The following is an 8,304-nucleotide window of genomic DNA, read 5'->3' as shown; positions in this document are numbered from 1 at the left end:
CGAACTTCAAAACATTTCCATAAACTTCTTTGATATTCTTTGTGGCTACAGAGGCATTGTTTTCCTTCTTGTATTCAAACAGCATTACATGCCGAATGTGTGTCTCGTCGTGTGTTACATTAATGACGTTTAGGCGGTTCGTTTAACCATTATACGTGATTTACGTTTTTTTTTTTGTTTTTTTTTGGGGGGGGGGGTTAATGCTAGAATCTTTTTCGAATTATGCCTTTTTTCATTAGGTAAAGAGTTCTTAATTCTTTAAAAAAAACATAAATTAATTTTTTTTTGTTTGTTTGTTTGAAATTAAGCGCAAATCCACACAATGGGCTACCTGTGCTCTGCCCACCACGGGTATAGAAACCCGCTTTCTAGCATTGTAAGTTCGCAGACATCCCGCTGTGCCGCTGGGGGGGGGGGAGTAAATAATAAAAAGCGTATTCGATTTTTGTTTGTTGTTAAGTACAAAGCTACACAAAGGGCTATTTGTACTGTGTCCTCCACAAATATTGAAACTCGCTGTGCTACTGGAGGTATGTATGCAATTCTACCCCACTTTGTTGGTGGGCCCTTTATCCATATTTGTACATGTTTTGGCAATATTAAATACAATTTAGCTGTACGTACTCATAAACACATGAGATTTCATATCGTTTCGCTTGCACCCCTTATTCCCACTTACAATCAAACTATTCGATACCAAATCTCACTGATGGACTTTAAATTTCCCGATTTAGCTCATTAAATATGTTGTTATTCATCACATCAGTTTATCATCAATTATTAAAGGTTTCTTCAACCAATTTTGGGTGAGAAAGAAGATGATAATACCGGATTTATTTTCTGCTGTGAGTGATACCACTAAACAGTAGTACAGGAAGGCGTTGTAAAGTGCTGGTGCTTGGATAGACATACAAATTTTACAGTGAGAAATTGAAAGTATAAGGAGCTACCAAAAGCAGCCCAATCTAGGGGGTGGTAAAGTGAGGGTACTTCAGCACCCCTACTTCCGACGCCTCTGCCACCAAAGCAGTATAATATTTTTGTTTTTAAGAGTTTCGGTTAATGGTTAAGAAATACATCAGGTGTTTAGATTGTATACACCTGAGTACATTGTGGCCGCCTTTACAAGTAAATTGAATTAAGTCATCGAAAACAAGAAAATGATTAAATTGCTTCGAAAATAACTTCATCACATGAATAATGAGCATAATATATTTATTTCAATTCTTCATAGGCCCATAACTATTTCTAACTATTTTCGTTTTTTAAACTCATATATAATTGATTCAAATAACTTATCTGCATAGATACATTTATAATATTTGTCCTTAAAGTTATATCATTTGATAAGTAATGCATGTTAACATACCAATTTACAGAAAAAAAATGCAATTATAAAAATTACACAAATGTACTTACCATATTAAATTTATGAATTAAAATATCTATATTCCCTTCGATTTTTTTCTGAATATTAGATGAAATATTCATTTCAAAGGTTAACATGATCTAAAATATAGTTATATGAACATTTTTTATTTTGAAACCGATTATGGTGAAAGCAATAATGCGTAACATAATCAGATAATCAAACTTTTGGCTGGTTGGACATATTAGCTTTACTGAAAATAATTAAGGTAAAAATATTTTCAGTTTCTGTGAAATAAATTTAGTCAGTCAAACATTTTATATATAAGGAGTTTATTGTAGTCTTTAGGAAAACTTGCTTGAAATGTTTTTCGGTGCCTATTGGTATCAAATATTATGTTCAGATGGTCATACACACCTCAAGTAAGTTACAGCAATACACGATTTACTAGATTTCTCATACTACACGAAAAAAGAAAAAATCTTAAAATCAGCCACAAACTGGTTTCAGTTTGTTACCACATACATACCAAGAAGAAATATTTATTTAGCTCAGGAAATGTGGTAATACATTTGTTGGGAGAATTTCCCTGATTCTTCGAAATTAACGGAAGTTGACTGGAAGTCAAAAAGTCACACACGTGCTCTCTGTTGCTAAAAGCCAGGAAGATTTGATGAAAAATATATATTATTCTTTTTTCAAGGAAAACAGTATAGACCTTAGATACTAATGTGAGTTTCGTAGTATAACAAAATAATATTTTCTAACAGGCCGGAATTTAAGAGAGTAAGCGAAACTCAGATTAATCTATTGAAATCTAATATTAGCTCTACAGAACTATAGATGTGATGAGAGCAGAGCAAACCAACTGCACACGCATCAGAGACCACCGACTTCACAGTCCGGCAAGCTAAACACTAGGCCACGGTCAGCGAGGTGGTAGTAGAAAAAACTTTGTACCAAAACATCTGTATGGTATTAGGCCAATACATCATAATAAATTATCTACGTATACATACCCATTATTATGCTTTAGTAGCTATCAATTAGAAATATTTTTAAATAAATTAATGGTAACTATGAAAGGAAAGTCAAATATTTATATAATATCCACACAAGTATCAAAGTGTTTTTTTTATGTATATGTTGACGTGTACTGTTTCTCAGCGCCTACACGACAAACTCTAACCAAATTACAGATAGAGAGAGGTCAGGCAAGTTTATAATATCATATGAGTTTCAAAGTGTTTTTTGATTATATGTTTATTGTAGTGTCATGACTTATATTATGAATTCTACCCAAATTATACACACAGAAAGTCAAGAATTTACAATATCCAAATTGGAATCAAAGTAATTTTTCGATGTGTTTGCTTTTCTCAGTAACTATACGATGACTTCCAATCAAATTATACTTAAATAAAGTCACATAGATTTATAAAATTCAGATGAGTATCAAAGTGATTTTTTATGTGTACGTTTTCTAGCAGTGTCTTTCAGTAACAACATGGTGTATTATAATAATATTATACGTAAAAAAGCAAAATAAATTTGTATTAGCCAGATGAGTTTCAAAGCGTTTTTATGTGCATGTTTATTGTAGCGTCTCCCGGTGGTTATATTATCAATTCTAACCAAATTCTATCTAAACAAGAAAAACAATAGTTTCATATTTTCGTATTTTATTATTTATCTTGATTTCACCTTTTCTTTAAATTGATAAATTACCATGATCTAGGATTTTTTTCTTCTATTAAGCATAATTTTAATTATTTTAGCACGTTACTGTGTAGTTATTGACGAATTTCTTAAAATGAATAGAGACAATTATATATTAATATTTCAAATAAACGTGAGAAGTTATGAAAACAGTATCTACCAATTTTTTAAATCAGAAATACATATTTTGTAAAAATTTTCCAACTTCACGATAATCAGCAGTTAGATCTCATGTTTTCTTGGTGCGTGTAATATGCACGTCAGCTATTAAAATATATTAGTTTTTTCACTAAGCACGGTAATACTTAGTATGTAGGGATGGGTCGATAAAAAAATGTCTGCCGCATTCCATATATTACTCTATGTTACTTGCAAATAACTGCTTTATCTAAGCACTTAACTGTCATAATCGAGAGTTTCACAGCTTGTGAGGCTCCCAGTATCATTGAAAAGTGTTGCTATAGTGGAGAACTAGGAACTAATTAAATAGTCAAAGTGTTCATCTTTCTTTTCTCTCGCCAGCCAAAAAATGTTCTGAAGCTTTCGTAATGGCTTTAGTACGACAGAAAAACATTTTAAGAGTATTTGGGAACTAGCTAAACAAATTATAATTCTGGTGTAAAATATGTTATCATTACCCCTAGAAGTTGGTTTTCTCACAGAAACCTGGTGTTCCTTTAAAAACTTAGGTACAGGGTGAAACAGGAATTACCAGCCAATAATAAATGAACATTAGATGACTGTAACATGTAGAAACCAATGCTTTGTACACTGTACAACCAGTGTCTTTAGGGAGCCAATCCATATATTATGTATAAAATGAAGAAGTGGAAAAAATGCAATACACATAACATTAAATTTTATTACACACATTCACAGAATACACTAACTTTCAGTACGGGGGAAAAGCGTCACAAAACAAGTAATAAAAACATTTTGTAAATGTAAAACGAGGTAAAGATGGCAGTGCCAAAAAGAATGCAAACATGAATATAGGGTTGAGACAGCTGTACGTTTTCTATATGATCTTTCCTTATTGTAGGTTCTTCAACATTAAGTCCCAAGAAGTCAAGATAATGGTCAGTGATTATTAATAATCTATTGTAGCCAGTTGTATAGTATAATATCAATACCTGAGGTCATTCTACAAGAACAATGAATAAACTGACAAAACTGATGTGATATTAACAATACATAACACCATTCAGTTATAAAAATATAACAAATGTTCACTTATCAACCTAATTCAATGAAATTGTTAAAAAAAAGATGAGAAAGAAGTAATAATAAAAAACTACAAAAATTAATTATATGTAGAGATGGCAATGCCAAAAAGTACAGAAACCAGGCAGGGATAAATTCACAAAACCATACAAAAATCATGACATAATTAGTCAGATCTTATCAAGAATAACTTTTACCAACAACTACATGTTGAATTCCTATCAGTTGCATGAATTCAGGTTTTAAACTGAGTAGTGCTATACAGTTGGACTTCACCAAGGCTCTTCTCTAAGCCCGTACATCTTCGACGTGATAATGGATGTGCTGGGCCAAGGGATCATCGAACCGGCACTTTGGGACATGTTATTTGCAGATGACATAGTCCTCATAGATACCACCATGGAGGAGTAGAGCAGAAATTGGAGAGATAGAGGATAGAGGACTTAAGGTCAGTAGAGAGAAGACGGAGTATATGGTTTTTGATGGAGAAGAGGAAATGGGAGATGTTACTTTACTTAACGATAAACTTAAAAGGGTAAACACCTTTAAGTATCTTGGGTCCTATGTGACATCAAACGGTACACTTGACTCTGAAATAAGCCATAGAATCCAGTCGGGATGGAGAAATTGGAAAAATGCGTCGGGAGTGCTATGCGACAATAAGATCAGCGCAAGGGTGAAAGGAAAGGTCTATAAAACCTTTGTGAGACCTGCGATGATGTACTGAGCGGAAGCCTGGGCCATCAAAAAGGTTCAAGAGAAGAAATTAGAGGTAGCCGAGATGAAAATGTTGAGATGGATGTGTGGAGTGAAGAGGCTTGATAGGATTAGAAACGAGAGGATTCGAGGAACAACTAAAGTGGTGGAAATATCGAAGAAAGTTCAGGAGAGAAGATTGCAGTGGTATGGGCACGTGATGAGGAGGGAAGATGATTATAGAGGCAAGAGGGTTTTGGATATGGAGGTGGAGGGGAGAAGGAAGTAGGGAAGACCAAGGAGAAGATGGAAGGATTGCGTGGATGGAGATATTAGAGAGAAAGGCCTTGTTGGGGACGAATACGAAGACCGAGGAGAGTGGAAACGTGCTGTCAAAAATAGCGACCCCGTATAGATACGGGAAAAGCTACAGAAGAAGAAGAAGTCACATGACTACCATAACTGACATAAAGTCGCAGTGGAACTGAATGTATTAGAACTATATTTTGACGTTGTTTGGCGTTCTTAGATAATGTGATGCTACCGAAAATTGATTGCTTTTGGGAAGTGTATGTAACAGCCGTTTCTGTGGCAAAATATTCATATACTTAGATCATAAAAATGTATTTAGATTGGAAACTTAGCATTTCCAAGACGGGGATAACCTTCGGATTTAATGACATTGGAAAACAGAGGAATATAGATAAACTTGGGGCACCAGGACCACCCATAAAGATACCTGCAACACTTTGCAACGCAGCAGTAGTAAGCAAAGTGCAACGTCTTGAAACATTTGAGAATCTACATACACAAAAAACCGTCCACGTGACCCAGGCAACGGTGGGTGACATAATTAACAAGGATTTCTGTCTGAAAAGTAGACCAACAGGATAAGGCTTCTAGGAATGTCTCCAGTTCTACTGTCGCATATCTCAAGCAGCTGGAGAATTAAATAGGTATCATTACTATTCCATACGAAGACATACCGATCAAATCATAGTGCATATGGATTTCTTTGCAACCCGACTGTTGAGACGAGCGCTTGGAAACCGCTATTCTTGTACTGTAGCTAAATTAACATCCTTAGGGAGGAATGGTGCGCTTTGGACATGACCTTAAAACGGAGCCTTTTGCAATGGAAAATACGCTGCAGGGTTTTTGTTAAGATGTGTAGTCGTCAGATGGAATATGACCAGATGGATTATAGTGAATGGCAAGGCTTCAAAATATTTTAACATAACGTACTCAACTCACTATATTACTTAGTGTACTTTATGGCTTTTTTAATGAAACTCAATTACACAATCACTCACTGTACGTTAACTAAAAAACAATATATTTTATGCTCAATATTAAGTATTGTACTTTTCAGTTTCACACTAATTTATTAATTACATTCTCTATCTTACGTTATGCTCTTTGTTGTTTATGTTACAGTGTGCCTCTCATGATTTATGAATAACTATTTCATTTAATTATCTAGGTTAAGTATTATAACTTGTGTTCTTTGAAGAGCAGCGTATTTTGTGTTTTATACTTTATATTTAGTAAAGTAAACCAATTATATTGTATTCTCTGTATTAAGGGAACAAATTGAGATTGTAGTTATCTTCATGTTAGCAATGAACTTGCCACTTCATGTGAAATTAGATATCTTCATGAAAAATGTTTTTGTTGTTGTTTTTTACAGTTGAGAAATGTCAAAATTTATCTAAAGTAGAATAGTACATTCACTCATAGATCTTCATAGGTCAATCAAGATGTTACTGTCCATCACACATTCTTCTCTATCTTTCCCTACCTTCCGCCTTCCTTTTCAAAAACATCATTTATTCTTCATCCTTTCAGTTTGTACAGCAGGAGCATCCTATTCCTTCCTTTCTGCTTACTAAGATTTCTTTCATCAAGCTTCTTCCCTATCTACAAGCCCAACCCATCTCTTTCTTATTTTTTTCCAACAAACTACTTTTCTCTTGCACCGTCTCTAAGATTTCTCTGTTCATCTTCTTTTGTAACTGATTTTCTCCATTCTTTGCTAAACCCGAATTTCAAAACTTTCTAATCTTCTGATGTAATTTTTTGTCACAGTGTACATTTCCGGTGCTTATGTCACCACATTCCACACAAAGGCTTTAATCAGAATCTTCTTCAGTATTCTGTCCAATTTCTTTTTCTAAATTCTTCCTTGCCCAAATTACAATTTTTGATTTTTATTTGTTTGGAGAATTTTCCATCTGCAGTCAAAGTACTCTACAAATAACAAAAATTAATGCAACTCATCCAGTTTTTGTCCTTTTAAATGCATGTTTCTCGTCACATTTTTATGTCTTGAAACCCTGCAGACTGTTTTCGCAACATGCAACCAAAGCCACATCACCAGAAAACCTCAATGTCTTGAGCTTTTTTTCCCTCCAACCTTTACGCCTGCTTTAACCTCTTCTCATGCTTCCTGCATCTTGCCTCACAATAGATATTAAAATGCAGCAGTAATAATCAGCAACCCTGTCTAACTTTTCCTCCTATCACTGATCCACACTGACCTTTACTAACTCGGACACAGATAGTCTCGTGTTCTTATCCAATAAGTAACACAGGTACTTATTTTTGGCTTTCGGTTCCACCAGAATGGATCACTCTACCTCAATCTTTCCATAAAACCCCTGACTAATACCAAAGCACTTGATATAACGTAAAACATTAAAGTTTTTTTCGGTTAATTTCTCTTTTAATATTGTCTATTTTGTTTTAACATGTCAGTCCTGACATTCCATACTCCTGTCTTGATTCTTCTTTATTGAGGATATAAAAAGTGGAAGGATCCAAGTACCTTTCCTATAGGAGAGGAGCACTCCTGTTGGCAAGGAAGGGTCCGTTTACGCCATTCCTTATTATATCTTTTATTGATTGATTCATTACGAGAAGGTCTAGTTGAGACGGTTTTTTGTTGCCTCCTCAACGGTATCTCTAGGTGACACCATCATCAGATGCCCAAACAGTACACTAATGAGAGCATATTTTTATAGAATACATTTTATAATTAATTGTTTTTGTTTGTAATTAAGCATAAAGCTACACAATGGGCTATCTGTGCTCTGCCCACCAAGGGTATCAAAACCCGGTTTATAGTGATATAAGTCCGCAGACATATTACTGTGCCACTGAGGGGGGGGGGCTTATCATTAAGTTCTATTAGAGAGGTATCATGGTTTGATTTTGATTTGGCTCACTTTTCAAACTTCTATAATTACACTTGTAGTGCCAATATAATGTGTTTACGTATATTTTCAAATTCGAGC

At 34.4% G+C, this 8,304-nt stretch overlaps 2 long non-coding RNA genes across 2 annotated transcripts in view; one reads left to right on the top strand and one right to left on the bottom strand.

Moving 5' to 3' along the window:
• Nucleotides 1-8,304, top strand: part of LOC111087927 — a 21,171-nt gene that overhangs the window by 7,883 nt on the left and 4,984 nt on the right. The window contains exon 2 of the long non-coding RNA XR_002612544.1: nt 2,073-2,079. This is a non-coding gene — a long non-coding RNA (uncharacterized LOC111087927). The remainder of the gene's footprint in view (nt 1-2,072; nt 2,080-8,304) is intronic.
• Nucleotides 3,691-8,304, bottom strand: part of LOC111087926 — a 10,736-nt gene continuing 6,122 nt past the window's right edge. Inside the window, exons 2-3 of the long non-coding RNA XR_002612543.1 lie at nt 4,254-4,261; nt 3,691-3,701 (exon numbers count right to left, since the gene is read on the bottom strand). This is a non-coding gene — a long non-coding RNA (uncharacterized LOC111087926). The remainder of the gene's footprint in view (nt 3,702-4,253; nt 4,262-8,304) is intronic.

This window comes from Limulus polyphemus, unplaced genomic scaffold (genome assembly GCF_000517525.1).
Source record: "Limulus polyphemus unplaced genomic scaffold, Limulus_polyphemus-2.1.2 Scaffold2853, whole genome shotgun sequence".
Taxonomy (NCBI): Eukaryota; Metazoa; Arthropoda; class Merostomata; order Xiphosura; family Limulidae; genus Limulus; species Limulus polyphemus.
Note: the sequence above shows the minus strand (reverse complement) of the source record. Positions and strands in the feature narration are given on the sequence as shown.